The sequence below is a fragment of the Homarus americanus genome, unplaced genomic scaffold (genome assembly GCF_018991925.1).
Source record: "Homarus americanus isolate GMGI-L3 unplaced genomic scaffold, GMGI_Hamer_2.0 scaffold50564, whole genome shotgun sequence".
Classification (NCBI taxonomy): domain Eukaryota; kingdom Metazoa; phylum Arthropoda; class Malacostraca; order Decapoda; family Nephropidae; genus Homarus; species Homarus americanus.
The window spans coordinates 1,503,834-1,529,103 of NW_024715014.1; the positions used below are offsets into that span (position 1 = coordinate 1,503,834).

A 25,270-nucleotide genomic window follows, 5' to 3' on the forward strand; every position below is an offset into this window, starting at 1 on the left:
TATTAATAAAACACACCATACGAACATCCTTTAACAAGAATAATACTTTAATTGAGAAAAATAATCTTTTATTTTAATGTTACATCGAGAATGACAATACGACAGAGATTTAGTTCACAACAGATTTAAGTATCTTTGGTCTCTCTCTCTGTTTGCCGCCCTGGTGGTGGTGGCCGGCTGGTGGTGGTGGTGTTGGCTGGGCCCTGGTGGTGGTGGTGTTGCTGGCCCTGGCTGGGCCCTGGTGGTGGTGGTGTTGGCTGGCCCTGGTGGTGGTGGTGTTGGCTGGGCCTGGTGGTGGTGGTGGTGGTGTTGGCTGGGCCCTGGTGGTGGTGGTGTTGGCTGGGCCTGGTGGTGGTGGTGTTGGCTGGGCCTGGTGGTGGTGGGTGTGGTGGGCTGGCCCTGGTGGTGGTGGTGTTGGCTGGGCCCTGGTGGTGGTGGTGTTGGCTGGGCTGGTGGTGGTGGTGGTGTTGGCTGGGCCCTGGTGGTGGTGGTGTTGGCTGGGCCCTGGTGGTGGTGGTGTGTTGGCTGGGCCCTGGTGGCTGGGCCCTGGTGGTGGTGGTGGCTGGCCCTGGTGGTGGTGGTGGTGGCTGGGCCTGGTGGTGGGTGGTGTTGGCTGTGGTGGTTGGTGGTGGTGGTGTTGGCCGGGCCCTGGTGGTGGTGGTGTTGGCTGGTGGTGGTGTTGGTGTGGCTGGTGGTGGTGGTGGTGGTGGTGGTTGGTGTTGGCTGGGCCCTGGTGGTGGTGGTGTGGCTGGCCCTGGTGGTGGGGCCCTGGGGTGGTGTGGTGGTGTTGGCCCTGGTGGTGGTGGTGGTGTGTGGCTGGGCCTGGTGGTGTTGGTGGTGGTGGTGTTGGGGGTGGTGGTGGTGGTGTTGGTGTGTGGTGGGTGGTGGTGGTGGTGTTGGCTGGGCCCTGTGGTGGTGGTGTTGGCTGGGCCCTGGTGGTGGTGGTGGTGGGGCCCATGGTGATGGTGTTGGCTGGCCTGGTGGTGGTGGTGTTGGCAGGGCCCTGGTGGTGGTGGTGTTGGCTGGGCCCTGTGGTGGTGGTGTTGGCTGGGCCTGGTGGTGGGTGGTGGTGGCTGGCTGGTGGTGGGCTGGTGGTGGTGGTGGTTGGTGTTGGTGTTGGCTGGGCCCTGGTGGTGGTGGTGTTGGCTGGGCCCTGGTGGTGGGGGCTGGCGGAAGTGCGACTGTGGAAGTATTTTATTGATTACAGAGAAAAAAAACATTACTAATTGTTAGATAATTAGTTTAATGTTTTGTTTATATATAATTATACTGTAGAATAATTAAGATAGAATGAATAAAACTTTATATTATTGAGTAACTTGTGAATAAATGTTGATTATATTTTGGAATGATTAAGAATAACTGAATAAGACTTTACATGCGGAAGGAAGGGAAAGGTGTGGAGGGGAGGGAAAGGTGTGGAGGGAAGGGAAAGGTGTGGAGGGAAGGGAAAGGTGTGGGGGGAAGGTAAAGGTGTGGAGGGAAGGTTAAGGTGTGGAGGGAAGGGAAAGGTGTGGGGGGAAGGGAAAGGTGTGGAGGGGAGGGAAAGGTGTGGAGGGGAGGGAAAATAAGAATGGAGGAAACTGCAGCGGGCATATTGGCCCATACTGGGTAGTCCCATTTACACCCAACTCATATCACTCGTATATCCGTCCAACCTGTGTTTGAAGCTATCCAGCGTATTCGAGTTAATGATGATGTTTGGTAACTTGTTCCACTCATCCACTATTCTATTTCCAAACCAAAGTTTACCTACAGGTATTTCGCGCCTAAATCTAAATTTGTCTAATTTATAACAATTGTTACGAATTCGCTCCTGGTTGGATAGTTTGGGTACCTTTGTTATATCACCTTTGTTTAGCCCTGACTTCCATTTATACACCTCGATCATATCGCCCCTCACTCTACGTCTCTCGGGGGAGTGAAAATTAAGATGCTTTTCAACCTATCTCTGTACTCAAGGTTCCTAATGCCCGGGATTAGTCTTGTCATTCTTCTGTGCACATCACCATTGCTGTCCAGAACTGAACAATGTTTACTAGTAAGATATAGTTTTAGGCTAGGTATATCTGTATGGGTTGTTTCGACATTTATTTAATACTGACCTCTAGTGGTGACCTTAACTTCTCGCCTTGACCTTGACCTGTAGCAGTGACCTTGACCTCCAGTGATGATCTTTGACCTCCAGTAGTGACCTTTGACCTCCAGTGGTGACCTTTGACCTGGCCGCCTCCTGGTGAATCTGTAAAACTAAATTAGTGTCTATTATTATGTTTATGGATGGATAGAAGAATAAGTATCTACACAAAATAGAAATCGTTCTATTCAACGCAGTTAAGCGTTTGGTAATAGTTTTCCAGTGACCGTGTTTAGTGAAGGTGTTTCCGAATATGAAGTTAAATTATTAGTAGAGTAAAGTTTGTCACACGTTATAAGAGTTGGTCCTCCATTTAATGTGTAGCTTTTGTTGTCATGTTTACCCATAATAAAATTCATATTAATTCTCTGTTTTGATTTATGTTAAGTTGTTTTATTATTTCAGTGTTAATACCAGTTGGAACTTTCGATAAAAAAATGATAATATATTGGAATTACTGTACAAGTTCGTAGTCAGGGTGGTTGTCGGGGTCGAGCAATCCGGGTAACAGACATAGTTCAGTAATTATATTTTCCAGTCTTGTTAAGCCCATCCTACAGTCTGCCATCAGTACTGCAGTCATGTGTACCCACCTTCTACACTCCCCTTTCAATAAAATAACTTAATAAATCTATAATTCTGGATATAACATTTTAAATCTATCAAAATATACCTTAATACAGTATTTAATGTATTATAGTGTAGATGAACCAATGAAGATATGAGTGTAAAAACAGGTAACTACTTCACGCTCCCACGGTCTTCTCTTCGTAATCGAACTTCACAAAATTTACGAGGGACGCCCCGAAGCTCTCCACCCACACTCCCATCTCCTTCCGCAGTGACTAGGTCGTACCACATCCGCCTTTATACGTCACGACCTTGGGGGAGTTCTGGCTACGGCTCTTGAGTTATCGATGTGCTGCAGTTACCCCTAAAAGACAAGAGTTCTTAAAGGTAAATTATATGTTCTCATTTTCTAAGGGGAAACTGAAGCAAGTTGTCTTATTTTTTTATTGAAGTATAGTAGTAGGGTTAATGATAATGATGATAATGATAATAGAAGAGGAAGGATATAATGATGATAATGATAATAGAAGAGGAAGGATATAATGATGATAATGATGATGATAGCTTTTGTGTGTGTGTGTGTGTTAGTGCCATAGCGCCACCACCATGAAGCTATGGACTTAAAACTTTGCATTAGTTACTAAGGGGCATTAGAGTGAGGACCTTTGTGTTACTGTAGAAATTTGGCTTAGAAATTCAATCCCCCCCCCCTTCCCCTCCCTTTTATTCATACAGTACAAAAACATTTCCTTCACCTTGAACACCCCTCCCCCCCCCTGCCACCCTGCCAGACGTAGAAACACCTCCATCTGTACCAACACTTATCCGGTACTTATAAAACATCATCATACCCTAAACCAATGATTTATAAACCCTTATTGTAAATTAAAACTTTCATAATATACCCCAAACATAAATAAAGCATAAAACGATGGAGACACTGAAACAAAAATAAAGTTATTGAAATGTTTGTTTAGCCAAAAATGCACTTTTTCCCGTTTACTTTAGAGGCAAATAGTGGCTGCAACTTTTGAGAGTAAATTCCCCCAAATAACTAACTTAAGGTTTCATGCTCCAGTTATATATACACACATAAATGTTTACATCCTTACATACTTTATATAATACATATACATGGACAAATAAGTTATTTATGAATGTTATAACATGTCTTTACTTGCATATAATACATCTATGTATACTAATGCATCAACATTATCATTCGCAGTAATAGTCTTAGTGTGTCAGTTAACTTGCCACCAGAGATAAAGTGTTGTGCCATTGTACACACAGTATGCTTGGACCTGTCTCTAAAAGGATCTGTTTTCTCACAGTTCAGGACATAGTGTTGGAGTGTGTGGCCATCTGTCTGGCCACACACTTTACATACAGTTTTGGGTGCTATTATAGTATGCCGTCTACCGAGCTGGAGTTGATATCCCGGGATATTTACACTGTAGCGTCTATTAACCTAACCAAACCTAACAATCAAATATATTTTAACGTAACCTAACTTAATCTAATATATATCCTAATCTAACCTAATTTAACCTAACTTAACCTTATTTAGTATACCTTAACCTAACCTAAATTAACCTAACGTATCTTAACCTAATCTAACATAGATTAGGTTAGGTGTAAATATCCCTGTAGACACAACTCCAGCTCGGCAGACCGCATACTGTAGCAGCACGTAGATTCACATATGTTTGAAGGACATACTGCCAGAGTTACTTTTGCCCTAACCTTAGTCAGTTGATCTTATTTGTTACATCAACGGAGGTTGGTGTATGGTAGCGATGGAGTTAGTGATGATGGTGGTGTTGATGGTAATGCTGGTAGTGGTGGCGATGATGGTAGTAGTGGTGATGGTAGTGGAGGTAATAATAATGATGGTGGTGATGGTGTTGTTGGTGATGTCACTGGTAGTGTTGGTGATGATTATGGTGATATTCCATTAAAAATGACAGAAGTGACAATAGTGATGATGGTGGTAGATGCTAGTGATGAAGACTGTAGTGGTGATGCTGGTAGTAACGTTAGCATCACCAACAGCAGCAGTAGAGGCGCCCCGCAGAAGAGGTGCTGTTCTTAACTTTGGTAACCTAGCTTTATGACGTCGAGTACTCTCATACAGCTAGATAACCAAAGAGAAAATCAGCGCCAGCCCAGAGCCACTAGGTGTATGGCGAGCACTGCCGCCCTGACCTGACTCCGGGCAGGGTGGGGGGGGGGTGATATGGTGGCAAGGAGAGCGTGGTCCGTCAGCCTCTCGTTGCGTCGCCAAGATGTAGAATTCTGTTGAAGTTGACTGTCATTCTCCTTGATGCTGGCTGGAACTTAGAGCGTCACATGACTTATAAACCTCAAAGTTCCAACCATTTCGTGTTCCTTAGGTTATTCTTAGATACAGTTTATGACTTATAGGTTAAAGAAACTATCAGATAATTTACGAGAATGTTCGTACGCTGTATCTCAGTCGAAAACTTAAATACCTTTCTCACTTATATTTATAAACAAGAAAACAAATGCAATGAATTTTTATCTTTAATTGAACAAATCTAGCGTTGGATTTTCTTTGAGTAAATTATAAAATAAAAATACAATTTACGTTTTTGTAGCCTTGACAGTTATGTACCGGTAGTAGGTCTTATATTATCTTGATGTGAGCGTTAGTCTTCAAATATAATAAGTGTTAATAAGACAAAATAATATACATGATGATATAATAAAATAAGGTAGAGCTTATTACATATTCATAGAGTAATAATAATAATAATAATAATAATAATAATAATAATAATAATAAAACAAAGTAATTTTCCTTAATTATATGGAATTCCGATATAAAAAATAAGGCAGACTTAACAGTAGATTCTAAAATAAAAAACTATATTTACAAGTAACAAGATACAATAAAATAATTTTCAGTAAAACCTCCATATAACGGACTCTTCTAGATAATATCCGTTAAATGGAGGTTTTATCCAAGTAAGATAAATACCCATTCAAATTCTTTCCCTAATGTCCGTGTAAAGTATATTAAGGAACCTAACCTAACCAAAAGTCAAGTGTCTTTAAGAACATTTGACTCCGGTGATATTGAGAGAAAATCCTGTTAATATTCTTATAGCTGTGAAAATTAGCTCGCTGTATATGATCAATTATTTGGTTTCATTTAATATGTGTCTTTCCTTATCTGAACCAAACTTGATCTACTTTTGGTTAGGTTAGTTTGGCTTAGTTTAAGTTGGGTTAGGTTATTTTAAGTTAGGTTGGGCTAAGTTGGGTTATGTTAAGTTAGGTTTGGTTAAGTTAGGTTAAGATTTATTCTTGGACGCAAAAAGTTAAATACTGTTGTTCTCGTGAAGTTGTCTCGGTGAGTTGAGAACTTACCACAACTGAGAACTGTGTTGGTGTTCCCGTAGAGTTAAATATTGAGTTTTAGCTTGACACAGTACAGCACAACAGTCAGACAGCACAGTCTTGATACAGTCATTTCAGGGGCCATACTACAGTCTCACTCAGATTTATATTTGACTGTTAGTAAGCACAATATACGTACGCCTCTCCTTACTGACATGACTGATATTAGCCTGATTGCCATATTGTGGGATGTCTACTCCTATCTACCTACCTACTAGCCATAAGTACCAACAGGCATACACGGTGCGTTAACTTAGACATAACATATACACACATAACAGTGAACTTTATCCAACACAATTATAGTGAATAGTAAATGGTAGATCTATAATGTTCCCCTGAATCATGAATTATACGTTTCTTCGTTAAGCCATGCATCGTTTACCCTGAGGATACAGTGTTACAGTGATGTGTGGTGTAGCGATGGTGTAGTGATAGTGATGTGTGGTGTAGCGATGGTGTAGTGATAGTGATGTGTGGTGTAGCGATGGTGTAGTGATAGTGATGTTACAGTGTTGTGTGGTGTATCGCTGGTATAGTGATGTTACAGTGATGTGTGGTGTAGCGATGGTGTAGTGATAGTGATGTGTGGTGTATCGATGGTGTAGTGATAGTGATGTGTGATGTATCGATGGTGTAGTGATAGTGATGTTACAGTGTTGTGTGGTGTATCGCTGGTATAGTGATGTTACAGTGATGTGTGGTGTATTGCTGGTGTAGTGATGTTACAGTGATGTGTGGTGTATCGCTGGTGTAGTGAAAGTGATGTTATGAAACAGTGATACAATATTACATCACAAATCACACACTGGTCGTAGTAATTAGTACAGTATGATACAGTATATTACAGTACGTGAATTTAGATTAACAAATATGTATATATAATAGCTATTCTGACTGTGTGTGTCAATAGAAAACGGAATGAGGGCTGACAACTGGGTCGTGATAAAACAACAGTATAGTTTAATTCTACAAGTTGTGCCATTAGGTGTTAGGACAAGTTAGTAGAGACAACGTATGTGATTAAACTAACAGCAAAGGTTAGTTTTTTGTACGAGTATTACTGAATTAACGTAAATCTAATAATGGATGAGTTTCGACTTCACTTAAGATAAAAATATTTGTTTAGTTCTCAGTCCAAGTTTAAACCGATGTTCCTAGATAAGACCCCAAGTTTATTTCACCTAAAGATTAGTCACCAACACTATTTAGGGGATGCGGTTAGGTTAGGTTGGGGGAACACTGCAGGTATACATACAGGAATCTTAATACAACACACACATACACGTACACACACGGGAAAGGTGAGATAAGTATCAGTATTATTATAATTAAACCCTCCGGCCATGGTAGCGTTTAGCGGCTTACATTCCCTCCTACTGTGACACATGTGGTGATAGTGTCAGCTGGTGGCGTGACAGTGACATGAAAGGTGTCAGCTGGGGGTGTGACGCGTGACAGTGACATAAAAGGCGTCAGCTGGTGGTGTAACACGTGACACAGTGACATGACAGGTATCAGCAGGTGGTGCAATACGTGACAGTGACATGACAGGTATCAGCTGGTGGTGTAACACGTGACAATGACATGAAAGGTATCAGCTGGTGGTGTAACACGTGACACAGTGACATGACAGGTATCAGCTGGTGGTGTGACACTTGAGTGACATGACAGGTATCAGCTGGTGGTGTAACACGTGACACAGTGACATTACAGGTATCAGTTGGTGGTGTGACACGTGAGTGACAGGTATCAGCTGGTGGTGTAACACGTGACAGTGACATGACAGGTATCAGCTGGTGGTGTAACACGTGACAGTGACATGACAGGTATCAGCTGGTGGTGTGACACAGTGGCATGACACCACTCACTTGGTTGATCTCCACAGGATATTGCATTATCAGCACCTTGATATCTCTTCACTCCGCCAGTCAGCTGTACACTGTAGCGTGACAAGTGACCTACATTCAGAGTTACACTTATTGGATGACCACTTGAGCGTCGTCTATTGAATTTACACTTAAAAGGAGACTATAGAAGTACCCCTTAATTATTACCCTTTACACGAGATTAAAGGGACGAGTGGGTATATAAGGGGTTGATGCACTCTTTAGGGGTTGAAGCGCTCTAAAGGGTTGAAGCACTCTAAAGGGGTTGAAGCGCTCTAAAGGGTTTAAGAAGTGGACTGGAGGCACTTAAGTGATGAGGTAATTTAATACAACTAACAAGTGTATGTATGTATGAGTATAACAAAGCGTGAAGGTATACAAGATGTATTAATACATAGCACGTGAGTATACATATTCTGAAATCATACAACTGATAAGTGTATAGTAAGAGTACTCCAGTATTGAGGACAGGGGTACACTTACAACGAGACACTTAATTGGTCTACTAACCCTTAAGCTAGACGTAAATATACACAGACACTTACATGGTATTACTTACGCTACCAAACCCTCAATCAAGGCATAAGTAATCATTTCGCTGCACTTATAAAATGACTTAAGTAAACGTAAACGGTTAAATATTATATAATCGTACTCAAAGGAATAATATTTTGTACTCAAGGGGTTAATTCATACTCAGGGGGTTAAAACATCGTACTCAAGGGGTAAAGACATCGTACTCAAGGGGTTAATTCATACTCAGGGGGTTAAAACATCGTACTCAAGGGGTAAAGACATCGTACTCAAGGGGTTAATTCATACTCAAGGGGTTAAAACATCGTACTCAAGGGGTTAAAACATCGTACTCAAGGGGTTAATTCATACTCAAGGGGTTAATTCATACTCAAGGGGTTAAAACATCGTACTCAAGGGGTTAAGTTATCATACTCAAGGGGCTAAGTCATCGTAGTCAAGGGGATAAGTCATCATAATTAAGGTGTTACATAATATTTACTCCGTAATATCATCACAAAACACTATAATCATCTGAAGAAATGATAAGATATAAAACAATCATTTTATATAATCCCTATAATTTCACTAATAACTCTCTATAAAATTACCATAATATCTGGAATTATAAAAATACCGTAAGAACTAACCCGTATATTATAGCATTATTAGAATTATATTACCGTCGTGGTGAAATATACTGTATCTATAATGCTGGAAATAGATCCGCTATATAAATTTCTTGACGCATATATCACAATGGAAGTGTCCCGATATAAGACAAATATTAAGGCATTCAGAAATAATTTAATTCACCGAAAAATTATCATAAAATTAAATAACTCTTTAAACATAATATTTACATCAAACACGAACGTACAATTTAAATAGCTTATGAATATTTTTTTGTCTTTTACTCAAATAAATGGAAATATATCAAAAACAATACTTATTTATTTATTTGATATATCCGGGTCTGGTCGTGTGAGACGTGACTGTTTGGGTACCATTGGGAAATACAAGTGTGACTCAACTACCATCTGCTTGATAAGTGTGGGTGGAAGTGACTCATACAGGTGTGAGTCAAGAGGGAATGGCAAGTGGTAGTAGGATGTGTAAGTGGTGGTAGTAGTAGTAGTAGTAGTATGAGTGTGCGACAGGTGTGTGCGTGTGTATAGACGGAGGGGTGAGTGAGGTCAGTGTGAAAGCGTCTCTTTCACCCTGGGGCTTGTGGTACGTGACTCCTATGGCGGAAGAAGAGCAGAACGACTCACAAGTGATCAGAGAGGAAAAAATACGTGTATGTATATGTATCAACGTATATATATATGATGAATCAGAGTATATTTTTCTCTCCACTGTGAGTGTGAGACAACTCCATTCTGTCAGTGTGTTAGTGACCGCGTGAGTAAAGTGTGGGAGTGCGGGAGTGAGCGTGGGAGTGTGTGGGGAAGAGTAGACGGTGAGTAGAGTTGAGTGACGCTGCCATTTCTTTGGCTGTTTCCGGAACCTCGCACAGCTAAGCTACTCCTGGTATGTCCGTCTGTCGGGTATACTCGCTGAGGGGGTATACTGACATATACTCCCATTGTAAGTATATGTTAGGGGGTATATCCGATCAGAATTCTTAACAGACTTGAGTTTAGTTTGACATGTACTCAGTGATGCACAGACCGAGGCAGCGTTGTTCATCATATTAGTTAACAAAACAAAATCATAACGGAATACCATCAAAATCAAACAACAGCCAAAGAAAAGACGATGCTTGTAAACAGAAGAATAATCAAGAAAACAAATAAAAAAAGAAGAAATTAAGCACTACAGTTACGACATTAAGTTGCAGACAATAAGGCAATAAGCGCCACAGTGAAGACAAAACCATCAACGTTCCAACAATATTTTTACTCAGTCTATGATTTTTTTTTTCCGCTCACGATAAAAATACTTGTTTATTACCTCCACTTACGCCATATTAGGTGTCACAATTCCAACGTTTAATAACTTTAAATTTACATAAAGCTTCACCTCGACCGTCTTCTTTTTCCGCGATACCAGTAAAAAATTATTGTTACCGCGACTATTTGGACATTAATGGTAAAGGATACAAGTGAACTAAAATTACTGTATTCTCACGTAAATAAACAAAAACTACAATAAACTTCACTAATTAGGTAAAGTTTAGGTTGATACATCGAGACAGACATGTTTGTTTTAAGCTTTTTAAAATAATTATTTGATACCACAGCTGCCCTGATTTCTTTGTTTACAACTCGAGAAAATGCTTCGCTGTAGAGACATAATTTTATGTTCCTAAAATATTTTAATAAATTGGGATTATGATATAAAGTAATTGGTAATTAATAGGAAACACATTACTTCTCTAATAAAGAAATTGAACGGCGCTTAAAAATCCTAGCAACACACTTATGTTCATGTCTGTATGTATGTCTGTGTGTGTGTGTGGGTGTCTGTATTCCTGTCTGTATGTGTGTTCATATCTATTCTTATATGTATGCGTATTTGTCTGTGTGTTCCTATTGGTATGTGTATATGTCTATGTGTGTATTCCTGTATATGTGTCTGTACCCTAAAGCTCAGTACTTGGACCATTACCATTGATTATATATATATATATATATATATATATATATATATATATATATATATATATATATATATATATATATATATGCAAGTAAATCACTGTACGTGTGATCTAGGTATGCTGATAACCACGGAAAGAAGAAACACGAAGTTCCCAAGCTTTCGTGTAATTCACATCTTCAGGGTGAGTTATCAGCATATATATATATATATATATATATATATATATATATATATATATATATATATATATATATATATATATATATATATATATATATATATATATATATATATATATATATATATGTATATATATATAAGCGTAGGCAGCAACAGCAGTAAATTTGATGACACAAAAATAGGGCGTGCAATTAAATCTGACGAGGACTCCGCAAAACTGCAGGAAGATATAAAAAAATTTCGAATGGTCTGAAAAATGGCAGATGATATTTAATGTGGTCAAATGTTAAGTACTTAGTCTAGAAGATGTAAACAGAGAAACCAGATATCAGATGAATAACGATGTTATAGAGAAATCCGACTGTGAGAAAGATTTAGGAGTAATGATAAGTAGGAATTTTAACCAAGACAGCAATGCGCATTTGCTTGAAACAAGACTAGCAAAGTACTTGGGTTCATACAAAGGAGTGTTAGTTACAAGACTAGCGAGGTCATCCTAAAACTATATCTTGTGCCTGTGAGACCTCACTTGGATTATACAGTTCAGTTTTGGTCACCGTACTACAGAACGGATATCGAATCCCTAGAAGGAATTCAGAGGAGGATGACAAGACTAATCCCGGGCATTAGGAACCTTGAGTACAGAGACGGGTTAAAGCATCTTAATTTCCACTCCCTCGAGAGACGTAGAGTGAGGGGCGATATGATCGAGGTGTATAAATGGAAGTCAGGGCTAAACAAACTATCCAACCAGGAGCGAACATGAAGCAATGGTTTTAAATTAGACAAATTTAGTTTAGATTTACACGCAAGATAAATACATACTAGTTTGAAAATAAAGTAGTGGACGAGTGGAACAAGTTACCAAACACCATCATTAACTGGATAGCTTCAAATATAGGTTGGACGGATATATGAGAGATAGGGGTTGGGTGTAAATGGGACTACTCAGTATGGGCCAATATGCCCGCTACTATTTCTTCCATTCTTATGTTCTTATGTCTGTATAGCGTGTATGTCTGTCTGTCTGTGGCTCAAACAACAGACACAGCCAGTCACCGCCACTTTCACCAGTCTTCACGCCCACTGATGAGGAAACTGGAACAATTACAGTCACAAGTGCCAGTCAATTACTACTTAAGAAACACGTTGGCCGCTGGCGTTAGGCACTGAAGACTTCCCGATTGTTTCTCAGTGAAGGTGGTGAAAGAAATGAGAGAGAGAGAGAGAGAGAGAGAGTCACGCTTCACCAGCTTACTATCGCCAACCAAGTGAAAGTTAAGGTGATGACCCATGTAGTAGTGTTTGGTGAGCGTGTGTACTACTACCCATGAGTACACACACACACACACACACACACACGTACATTGATGCCTTGAGTGTAGCGTTGATGTACGTGTAATTAAAAAAACGGTGTATGTTGAGATGTTCACATGAGTAAACAAAGAGGATTTACACATATATATGGAAGTTATGTGCATGTTTGAATATGTTACGTGTGTATGTAAGGTTGAGCCACTGGAGTACAAGTGATTTTAGGTGTGTTGGTGTACATGTAAGCAGACTGTGAAGATAGTCGTGTGTACTTGGGTGTCGGATTGGTACACGTAATCGGCGAACACGTACATGTTGATGGAAAGATATGCACATGAATATAATTGAAGGTTTCAAATATAACTGGTTGGAAATGCACACGTACATAGGCTGCGAAATGTGTACGTATCTCTGTCTGTGTGGAGGAAACTGCAGCGGGGCCAATTGGCCGTAGGTCCGGGCTTACAAGTACCCCTAGGTCTCTTTCACAAGTCGACTTCTCTAGGTTGATGTTGTTAAGGCTGTATACATTATCAGTATTTGTTCTTCCAATATTAAGTACGCTGCACTTGCTGGTGTTGAATTTCATTTGCCATTTTTCAGACCACCCCTGCAGTCTAAATAAACTACAGGGGTGGTCTGAAAATGGCAAATGAAATTCAACACCAGCAAGTGCAGCGTACTTAATCAAATACATACAAACAACATCAACCTAGAGAAGTCGAAAAGAGACCTAGGGTACCCCGGACCTACGGCCTAGAAAACAGTGCGTTAATGTTCGAAATAAGGCAAACAGAGTATTGGGTTTTATATCTAGAAGTGTAAGTAACAAGAGTGCAGAGGTCTTATTGCAACTACTGTATATCTTGCGCTAGTCAGGCCGCACCTCGATTATACGGTTCAGTTTTGGTGCCCCTATTATAGAATGGATATAAATTCACTAGAGTCGGTGCAGCGAAGAATGACAAAATGATTCCGGGACTTAGAAACCTTCCATATCAGGATAGGTTAAAGAAACTTAACTTGCATTCCCTAGAAAGACGAAGAGTGCGGGGAGATATGATAGAAGTATTTAAGTGGGTGAAAGGAATCAATAAAGGGGATATAGATAAAGTTCTTATAATATCCGAGCAGGATAGGACTAGGAGCAACGGATTCAAGTTGGATAAGTTTAGGTTTAGGAGGAAGAGAGGAAGAAACTGGTTCACAAATAGGGTGGTGGACGAGTGGAACAAGCTTAGCAACTTTGTAGTAAGTGCGGGAACTCTGGAAAGTTTCAAAAGGAGGCTAGATAGATTCATGGATGATAGAGAGCGGTAGTAACTCTCGACAGGAGCTGCCATGCACAGGCCAACCGGCCTATTGCAGACTCCTTATTTTCTTATATTCTTATACTGGGCAGTCCTGTTTACACCCAACCCCTATCGCTCATATATCCATCCAACCTATGTTTGAAGCTATCCAGCGTATTCTAGTTAATGATGATGTTTGGTAACTTGTTCCACTCGTCCACTACTCTATTTCCAAATTTACCTATTTAGCGCCTAAATCTAAATTTGTCTAATTTAAACCCATTGTTAAGAGTTCGCTCCTGGTTGGATAATTTAATTACCTTTGTTATATCACCTTTGCTTAACCCTGACTCCCATTTATACACCTCTATCATATCGCCCATCACTCTACGTCTCTCGAAGAACTGCAAATTACTTTTTTAAATGTATATACTCAAGCTCCCAATGCCCGGGATTAACATCGCCATCCGCTTCTGGATTCCTTCTAGGGAATCAATATCCATTCTGCAGTTCAGTGACCAAAACTGAACCGCGTATTCCAGGTGGGGTCTGACACACTGTTGATATAGTTGTAAGGTAACTTCACTTCCCTGTCACTAACACTCCAACGCTCCTTGATATGAACCCTTGTATTTTGTTAGACTCGTTACGTACATAAACGCATTACTGTCTAGGTTTAAAGCTCTTGTTTATCATTACCCCCCAAATCTTTATCTCAATCTGTCTATATCTACGTTTTTCAGCTGATAATTTGAGCCCCTGTTCCCATTCCCAATTAGAACTTTACATTTTCCACATTAAATTGCATCGATCATTTTTTTTTTCAATTCATACACAACATTTCTATTCCGTATGGGTAGAGTGTGGTGACTCATGGTATTCCACTAAAAACCCTTCACCACGAGTATGGGAACCGAGTGTAGTAGTACGTGGGTATAAACTGGATATAACCTGTGTTTACTTGGGCTACACGACACAACACATCGCACCAAACGGGTATCGAATACGACCACAACGATGAGGCAACCACAATACCACTGCACTGTCATGTGTGTCTTTATATGTGGTGTGTGTGTGTAATAATAATAATAATAATAATAATAATAATAATAATAATTAACGGTTTATTGAAAGAGCTTGGCAGCCAGAAGGCTGAAAATATACAGTTACATAATTGTGTGTGTGTGTGTGTGTGCGTGCGCGCGCGCGTGTGTGTGTGTGTGTGTGTGTGTGTGTGTGTGTGTGTGTGTGTGTGTGTGTGTGTGTGTGTGAGTGTGTGAGATTTTTACATGTAGGCATACAATAGATGGATACGTATACATAAGTAACGAAAGTATGCGTGTAGCTAATACCTAAAGAGTGAGGTTTATGAGCGAAACTGTTCGTTAATGTGGGTTAATTTTTTTCACTTTCATCATTGCAATTGCATACATTATGTTACTATGTGGAGATGACAAAGTAAAATTGCAATGTGGTAGTAACTGAGGTGTGGTAATTTGTGCATTGCCGCAGGTATTGTAGGTGTGGTGTGGGAACTAGAGTGTGTTGCCGCAGGTGTGGTGTGGGAAGTAGATTATATTGCTGGAGGTATTGTTGTAGGTGTGGTGTGGGAACTACTATAGAGTCCGTTGTCGGTGAGTGTGTTGGCGTCAGTACAGGTGTGGTGAGTGTGTTGGCGTCAGTACAGGTGAGGTGAGTGTGTTGGCGTCAGTACAGGTGAGGTGAGTGTGCTGGCGTCAGTACAGGTTAGGTGAGTGTGTTGGCGCCAGTACAGGTGTGGTGAGTGCGTTGGCGCCAGTACAGGTGAGGTGTAGGAACATGACTGCCACACAGGGACACAGACTCACGCCAGGTATGATGACTTTCTTACATACGAAATTAAACCAGCGGTGACCTGGCAGTGTGTGGCTGTAGAGTATCGTAATGACTCCGGCGGCGGGCAGGTTCCCACGAGGGCCGCCACCGCCGACCTCAAAGGCCGCGGAGCTTCCTCTCTACATCACGTTGAAGTCACCCAGGTCCCCCACCCCGCTCCCGTTGCTCCTGCTACTTATACCAGGAACTTACACCAGGGAACACAGTGAGGGAGGTACTGACGTGCAGGTGTTATACTTACCACCCAGGTGACGAGTACAGCTGATGGGTGGGACGGTGTGGGCGGCGGGTGGTGGTGTGGGCGGTGATTGTAGAAGGAAGAGGTATTCCTGGGTGTAGAGTGAGTCGCCACAGCGCTCTTACCAACACTCACACATAAACTGCCCACCCTGGCCACGGGGCCCAGCCACACGCTACACTGCCACACACCACACCGGGCGACGCGCGTCCACCACTCCACCGGACACCCACTTATCCACCAAGCAGGTCTTGGGTCAGTTGGGAACCACGAGTCATGCGTGTGGCGACAGCTCCTACATAGGGCGTGTTTACCGGGTGACGCGGCATCGTCAGGCACCACGGGAACTAGTGAAGGGAATCGCGAGGATGCGGGAGGGAGGCGGGCGGTGTGGGCGTGTCTGGGGGGGCGGGAGAGGTCCGCCCAGCTCGGTGTCTCGGGCACGACTGAGGTGGCAAGCGGAGGTGCGAGCCTCGCCCGCCCCGCCTCACCACCGCCATCTGCCCGCCGACCCCGCACTACACCGTTACGTGGTCACCCTCACCCACCCAACCGCCCGTCCGCCCGCTGCACGCCGCCCGCCCGCCTGCTCGTCCACCCCACGCCGCCCGCTTGCCTGCCCACCCGCCTTGCACGTCCACCCACTCTGCGTCGCTCTCCACCCAACCCGCCTGTCCGTCCACCCCGCACCGCCCTTCAGCCCACCCTCCTCGCATCCACCCGCCCTCTTGTTCGTCCGCCCACCTTCACCAACCGTCCACCTGCCCGTCCACTCTGTGCCGTCTGCCTGCTCAACCGCCTTGTACTCGCCCGTTTTATGTCTGTTGATCCACCTGTCTGTACGCCCACACACTGTCTGAAAGCATTATCACGTCACCGTCACCCACTGCTCCGTCACCTCATGTTCCATATTAGTATTTGATGTTCCTTGGCATTACTTAGTGTTCCTTGGTGGTGCTTGATGTTCCTTAGTAGTGTTTGGTGAAGTTTAGCTATCGACATTATGTACTACCTTAGAGAGATAGATGGATACCTCCTTTTTACAACTATACTCTTACTATGTGAAACACCATCGTCTCGCATATACCGAACTGCCTCCGATAAATGGGGGTCGGTCAACTCTCACTGGTGACTCGGAAAACAAACTGTGATAGGTTATCGACGAGGGTGAGTGCGTGGTGAATGTGTTGACGATAACTACAATACCTCTCGTATAGCCCCTTCTATCGTAACGTTCTCACGATAGCCCTGGGAGAAACATAGGCAGAAGACAAGAGTGAGGTTCATCTTATTTTCTTCATTGGTGAGGCAGTTGAGGGAAGACAGACTATTTTTTATTTAAACAGTTATTTACATGGGGATCACTGACAAGGTTCTAGACTAATCACATGATAACTGGTTTAAAGGATAATTTTAGTAAAAAATTATCCTGTCTGAAAAACCTTCCACAGTAACTCATACATAGTTAAAGATATTAGATTAATTAAAACCACAAAAAAAAATTAATAATGTAGATCAGTAAATAATATTGTATACAAATTCCATGATAATACAGTAAAAATTGGAGACCTCAATTGACGTGCTGTGGACAGACGAGTAAGTCAGGTTAGTAGAATCTTTCACTCTCAACACCTCTCCCTCTCATAGTCCCTCTCCCTCCCAACCCTCTCCCTTTCATCTCCTCCTTTTCCCTCTTCCTGTCAACTCCCTTCTATGTGCCTCTTCTCCTCCCTCTCCTCTTTACCTCCACTTTCTGCTGTCACTTCTCGTGTCTCGCCCTCCTCTTCTCTCTTGCCTCTCCTCTCCCCCTCCTCTCTTTCTCCTGCCTCCTCTCCCGCTTTACTCTCCCCTCCACACTTCCTTTTTCCGTGTTGCAGGATAGCTACTTATTAGATCGTTGAAATCTCCGTAACTATTACTATTTCTACTGCTGCTACTTCTCCTGGTACTACTGCAACTACTACTACTACCACTACCACTACTATTAAGGCTCATGGTATCGAGGGGAAAGTTTTAAATTGGATAAAATCATGGCTCACCTATAGAACGCAGAGGGTCAGCGTAGATGGTGTTAAATCTGAGCGGGGCCGTGTAACCAGTGGGGTTCCCCAGGGGTCAGTACTAGGCCCACTCTTGTTCATAATCTACATAAACGATCTAGATACTGGATCAGCAGTGACATAAGCAAGTTTGCGGATGACACCAAAATAGGGCGGCAGATTAATTCAGGGCAGGATGCAAATGCATTACAGGAGGATCTAAATAAACTGCAGGGGTGGTCTGAAAAATGGCAAATGAAATTCAACACCAGCAAGTGCAGCGTACTTAATATTGGAAGAACAAATACTGACAATGTATACAGCCTTAACAACAACAACCTAGAGAAGTCGACTTGTGAAAGAGACCTAGGGGTACTTGTAAGCCCTGACCTACGGCCTAGAAAACAGTACGTTAATGTTCGAAATATGGCAAACAGAATATTGGGTTTTATATCTAGAAGTGTAAGTAATAAGAGTGCAGAGGTCTTATTGCAACTATATCTTGCGCTAGTCAGGCCGCACCTCGATTATGTGGTTCAGTTCTGGTGCCCTTATCATAGAATGGATATCAATTCACAAGAGTCGGTGCAGCGAAGAATGACGAAAATGATTCCGGGACTTAGAAACCTTCCATATCAGGATAGGTTAAAGAAACTTAACTTGCATTCCCTAGAAAGACGAAGAGTGCGGGGAGGTATGATAGAAGTATTTAAGTGGGTGAAAGGAATCAATAAAGGGGATATAGATAAAGTTCTTATAATATCCGAGCAGGATAGGACTCGGAGCAACGGATTTAAGTTGGATAAGTTTGGGTTTAGGAGGGAGATAGGAAGAAACTGGTTCACAAATAGGGTGGTGGACGAGTGGAACAAACTTAGCAACTTTGTAGTAAGTGCTGGAACTCTGGAAAGTTTCAAAAGGAGGCTTGATAGATTCATGGATGATAGAGAGTGGTAGTAACTCTCGACAGGAGCTGCCATGCACAGGCCAACCGGCCTATTGCAGACTCCTTATTTTCTTATGTTCTTATGTACTACTACTACTTCTACTGTAGTAGGGAAAACATAAACAGTATAAATATTTATTGTAATAGTAATAAAAATAGTGATATAAATTGTAGCCGCCAGGGAGCAGTCAGAATTGAAATCAAGAGGACAGATGTCAGGGAGCCGCCAAAGCCGCCACACAGCCGCCACAACCGCCAACACACCCTCACGGGGACTGGCAAATAAACTGAACTAGATTCCACACATTCTCAAAGTGTTTTAAGGTCGATAATTATTTGTGGCGTCCATCCTGCTACCTGTAAGAGATCGAGCGATATCATCTTCATTATTTGCGTTGGCGTCGTGTGGTGATTGTTGCGTTGAATACCCCAGTCAATCACGTTAGAGGTGATTGCGTTAAATACCATACTCAATCACTTACCACGTGCGTAAAGATTATGCGAATATTAAAAATACAACTGCAAAATTAAAACAAAACAAAAAACATTACCATCTCATCATTTTATTTGTAAGGATCCGAACGCGTGAAAAATGTTGTTGAATCGAACGCCTGGGAAATATTATGATTACTTTCATTATAAACAAACAATATGTTTTTAAATTTCGAAACCGTTTCATTTTACGTTCAAACTAAAATTAAAAGTTTCCTTCTTCTTTTAAAACTCGAAAATACATTTGCTTTTAATTTTCGAACAATTCTTTATTTGTAAATTGAACAAGTGTCTCTGCAAATTGGTTCACGTACACTAATTGCATTTTCTATAACACGATTTATAATTAAGCTACATTCAGAAAAAAAAATTGCTCCGGTCGCTGTGTTTAATAAATAATGAATTAATACTTTACTAGTATATTTACCACTGTTATGGTTGTTATTGTTATTATTATTATTATTATTGTTGTTGAAGAGTTCTGTACAGCGTTAGACTTGTGGTGTCCGTGCGAGAGTTTGTTAGTAAGACCAAGTTTACAGACATTAGTGACAGGTACAGCGGATATGTTACTGGACATCGATAGAGGTTGAGTATGACCTTGTTTGAAAGAAAGAATGAGAGTCTGTATCGTGGAGGTATTACATGTATATAGATTATCTGAATCCCATTAATGTACGGACTCAAGAGCTGTGTTGAATACAGCTTTGATGTTTATATTATGATGTACAGTCAACTACTACAGTTCGTTCGTCACTCCTACTGAACCACGAACCCTCGAGAGATTCAGACTCATGGATCCGAAGTATTTGTGGACAGTATAATGTATCCTACTGCTTCGGGTTCACGAGTCTGAATCTCTCTGGGGGTTCGTGGTTCAGGGGGAGAGACGAACAGACTTTTATTATTGACTGTACCAGGAGACATGATTGAGTGTTGTGGGTATTAGAACACAGAAGAGTTTTGTTAGCGGCCTCAGTACAAGAATGTGAGTCGCTGGAAGGAATGAAGAGACGGTCATAAATATGGACTAAGAAGAGTGGTGTAGGAGCAAGAAATGGGCCCCGGGGGACTCCAGTAGTGTTGGGAAAGAAGAGGTCCAGCCATAAGGGCGAGGATGAGGCGACTGGAGAGAAAGACGGAGATTCAGGAGAGTTAGGTTAGACTAGGAAAGCAAAGTCTGTAGTAGAACGACCAGAGAAGGCGATGTGTCGGTTGGTTTATTTTGTATTCAATGTCTAAAGTTTAGATGATAAATATGAACGGATACCTGTGTTGACATCTTATTCTCGATAAACTGTTTCAATGTCAATATAAATTCTGTATCACAATTATCTCTATTCTTATTTGATATCTTTTCCTATCTTCTCGTTTGTCAACACTGCATGAGAGAGAGAGAGAGAGAGAGAGAGAGAGAGAGAGAGAGAGAGAGAGAGAGAGAGAGAGAGAGAGAGAGAGAGAGCAAAAAGTGATTCCAATTATTTTCGACCAACATTTTCCGTCAGAATTTTCCCTCGGTCAGTTTTAGGAGAGAGAGGGACGAGGGACGCAGACCTCAGACCACAACCAGACCAAAGGTTAGGTCCCTATTATAGCCGCCTGGGACCTTCTTGTGGTCTATTTCTGGGGTCTGAGAAGTGGTCCAGATGAGAGTGTCCTAGTTACCTTACTCAGATTGGTTAATTATTTTTACTTTTTGTTTTGCTGTTTTTGTGTTTTTGTTGTTTTTTGTTTTGTTTTTGTTGTTTTTGTTGTGTTTTGTGGTTTTTGTTGTTGTTTTTGTTGTGAATTTTCTTTTTGTTTTGATTTTTGATAAGTGTTTGTTTGTTGATATTAGTGATGATGATATTGAAAATACTGCAATGAATAAAATAATGATGCTTCTACTACTACTACTATTGCAACTACTACTACGACTACTACTAATAATAATAATAGTAATAATTAAGACAGGTAAAAGTACAAGAATAGGAAAATACAGTACAGGTAAGGTACAAGTAACAAACACTCGTAGAAACTTTTTTAGAAGGTGACTCATAAAATATTCTCTTAAATGTGATGAAACAAGATATGTATTTGTAAGGACCAAGACAGACAGACACAGACAGACAGACAGAGAAAGTTGTCTTGGAGAAATTAACTAAATGTTGTTAAGTCTCACGAGAAGATCTTAAGCAGCCAAAAAAGTCTGAAAGTTTGCCTCGGATCACACACACACACACACAATGAGATACGAACGTCGAGGGTATCTGAACAGTAGTCAGAGAGAGAGAGAGAGAGAGAGAGAGAGAGAGAGAGAGAGACTAGTATCCTTGTCATAAACCGATCACAGAAACTCTCAGCCTGATATAGGTGACATAATCTTGGCCCAGACGCATCCAGCCCTGACTCAACTCGTGGATTCTTCCTTCTTCCTCTTTATCTTCCTCTTCATTATCTTCCTCCTCTTTATCTTCTCCCACATCCTCTTCTTTTCCTCCTCTTTTCCTCTTCCTCTCTCGTCCTCTCTATTCTATATAATCGTAAAATAAATTATCCCCTTCCCCCCTCCCCCTTCCCCTCCCCCTCCCCTCCTCTCCCCTTCCCCTCCCCTCCCTCACAGCAGTAAACACCACAATAAAACCGTCATGTCTTGCCTTCTCTCAGTTGCCACAATAGCCTTAATGATGACGCAATACAGACCTTTGGCTAGGAGGAGGAGGAAGAGGAGAGGAGGAAGAGGGAAGGAGGAAGAGGAGAGGAGGAGGGAGAGGAGGGAGGAAAGAACACACACACCTAACGTTTCTACCCTGTTCATAATCCCCCTCCTCCTCTTTCCTCGTCGTCTTCCCAGCCCACATATTCCTCCCCTTAGTCTGTCCCCCTCCTTCCCCTTCCTCTCCACCCTGCTCCCCCCTTAGTCCTCCCTCCCCTAGGAACCATTTTTGAGGTTTAAGGGAGGGGGTAGGGAGGGGACATGGATCACACCACCAACTGACCATGACCCGTATACTACTTCTCTCTCTCTCTCTCTCTCTCTCTCTCTCTCTCTCTCTCTCTCTCTCTCTCTCTCTGCATCACTGTATGTTTCTCTGTTAGTCAGTCTGAAAATTGAAGAAAAAAAGTTGGGGCTTTTATCCTATTTTTACTCTAAATAATGTTTTCCTACTTTGCACTTTACTTGAGGGTTTTTGTCCAAGGATTTTGTCCTGTGGGGTTTGTCGCCCCCCCTCCTCTTGCCATATACACGATATTGTTTTTTTGGTTATTGTTGTTGTTGCTGTTATTGTTTACTAGTGTTGTTATTGTTACTGTTATCATTTTGCCTTTTATTATTGTTATTATTATTATTATTATTATTATCATCATCATCATCATCATCATTCAGCGTCTTTTCCAGAACACCTTTTGAGCTAATCCATGGCCACCCAGTCCACACGGTGATCCATAAAGCAGTGGTTCACCAAATCTTCCACTTGGTGATCCACACGACGATTGATCCGGCCTTGTGAGATACGCCAATTGGTACATAGTAACTGCTTTGTTTCTATTACGTGCTGGACCAATCACAGATAACATGAGAGAGAGAGAGAGAGAGAGAGAGAGAGAGAGAGAGAGAGAGAGAGACAGAGAGAGAGAGAGCGTACAGGTAACTCAAGGTAAAAACACTTTAATTAATCCCCTCACCTTCCCTATCCCACCCATTCACACATCCCTATCCACACATCCCTATCCACACATCCCTATCCACACATCCCTATCACTACATCCCTATCACCACATCCCTATCACCACATCCCTATCCACACATCCCTATACACACATCTCTCTTCTCTATGCTTATCCTATAACCAAGGAGTTAAAAGTAGACAGTTAAATCATCATACTCAAGGGGTCAAATCATTATACTCCATTGGTTAAATCATCATATACTCGAGGGGTTAAATCATCATACTCTAGGGGTCAAATCATTATACTCCATGGGTTAAATCATCATACTCTAGGGGTCAAATCATTATACTCCATGGGTTAAATCATCATACTCTAGGGGTCAAATCACTATACTCCAGGGGTTAAATCATCATATATACTCGAGGGGTTAAATCATCATATACACTCGAGGGGTTAAATCATCATACTCCATGGGTTAAATCATCATATATACTCGAGGGGTTAAATCATCATACTCCATGGGTTAAATCATCATACTCCATGGGTTAAATCATCATATATACTCTAGGGGTTAAATCATCATACTCGAGGGGTTAAATCATCATACTCAAGGGTTAAATCATACTCCAGGGGTTAAATCATCATACTCAAGGGTTAAATCATCATACTCCATGGGTTAAATCATCATACTCAAGGGTTAAATCATACTCCAGGGGTTAAATCATCATACTCGAGGTGCTAAATTATCATACTCAAGATTTTTCTCATCTGGAGTATTAACTTGAAGAAAAAATTCGACAAAGACTCGGTGTTGACATCCATTAAAAACATCACCCGAGAGACATACTGAACCCTTATGAGCTCTACAACTTGTGTACACTTGTTGTGGGTTATTAGGGCGGGAGTTGAGAGTTGTGAGTGACTTAGCGCTCATGAGAGAGAGAGAGTCGTGGTTTGTAAAAGCAGGTAAGACCATCCTAGGATGAACGGTTCAGTATATACAAGTTAAACCATAACCTTAACAATAGCAGCTTCACGGGGACCTCAGAGCAGCCGTTGAGATTACTGCTAATCCTAAGCCGGATACCCTGGGTGCTGGGAGGTGAACGAATGTCAGGGTCTAGTGCAAGGTGATGATGATATATGAAAATTGACAAAACGAAGGTGAAATTTTTGCGTGGGACGCGAGCCCCTGCAGCCAGTACAATATAACCGGCTCCCTGGCGATCTGGTCACCTCTCAAACTGTCGGCCCGTTCCTCAACCTTACGTCCTTCGCTCGCTTTACGGAATGTATCGTTCAGCTTGTGGGTGTCGGCTGTGTCTCAGACAGCGTGGATGAATAGTGAAAAGAGGCGGAGGAGGGAGGGAGAGGCAGGAGATGGTATCAGTCCGGGGGTCGCGGCAAGTGGGCTTGAGGGATGATGGACCAACTTACAAATGTTGTACCGGGTCTTCAGTTCCACCAGTCATAGAGAGCCATAATATGTTTACCTCCTCGGAAATCGTGAAAGAGAATATAAAATATCCATATTCCGGTTCTCTCTCACTAGTGAAACCTCGAACGTTCCGTATATTTCCCGAGTTCTTTTAGGGCGATGAAGTTGTACGTCTGGCAGGAGTACGGGCTTTACGCTGCCCCGGGCGTCATCTCTAGAAAACATGGCGGCCAGGCCGTCGGCTCCAGCCTCGGTATGTCGGACAGATTCTAGCGATAAATCGTTTCCAGTTGTTAATTTATCTTTAGAATGTCCAAGTCTCTGGCAGTACAAACTAATTTACACTCCCATCTCGGATGTGAATGTCTTGCTTCCTTGTGGGACGACTACCGAGGCTTTGAGAAAAATGGCTTGATTTCCAGCCTAAGAATGAGGAATGTGGACTATGAATGGTGTGGCTGGTGATTATCATGCAGGATGCGTCTTCAGAAACAGTGGAGTCGGCTCCGTAAGGCAGCGCTATAAACATGAACATCATTGTCTTCTTATGGGGAATAATTTGCCAAAGATTCCGTCATAATACGGTTTATTGGCGCGCTTGTTGATCTTAATGAAATAGATAGTGTAGTCCAGTCTCATTTCATTTGCTTACCGGGTAGTTAG

General features: G+C 41.8%; 1 long non-coding RNA gene across 1 annotated transcript; it reads right to left on the reverse strand.

The window, feature by feature from the left end:
* Positions 1-1,141: 1,141 nt before the first annotated feature.
* LOC121880132 lies at positions 1,142-16,475 on the reverse strand. The gene is made up of 3 exons (XR_006091492.1): positions 16,045-16,475; positions 2,119-2,250; positions 1,142-1,181 (listed from the first exon to the last, which is right to left on the reverse strand). It is a non-coding gene; the product is annotated as an uncharacterized LOC121880132 (long non-coding RNA).
* Positions 16,476-25,270: the final 8,795 nt, after the last annotated feature.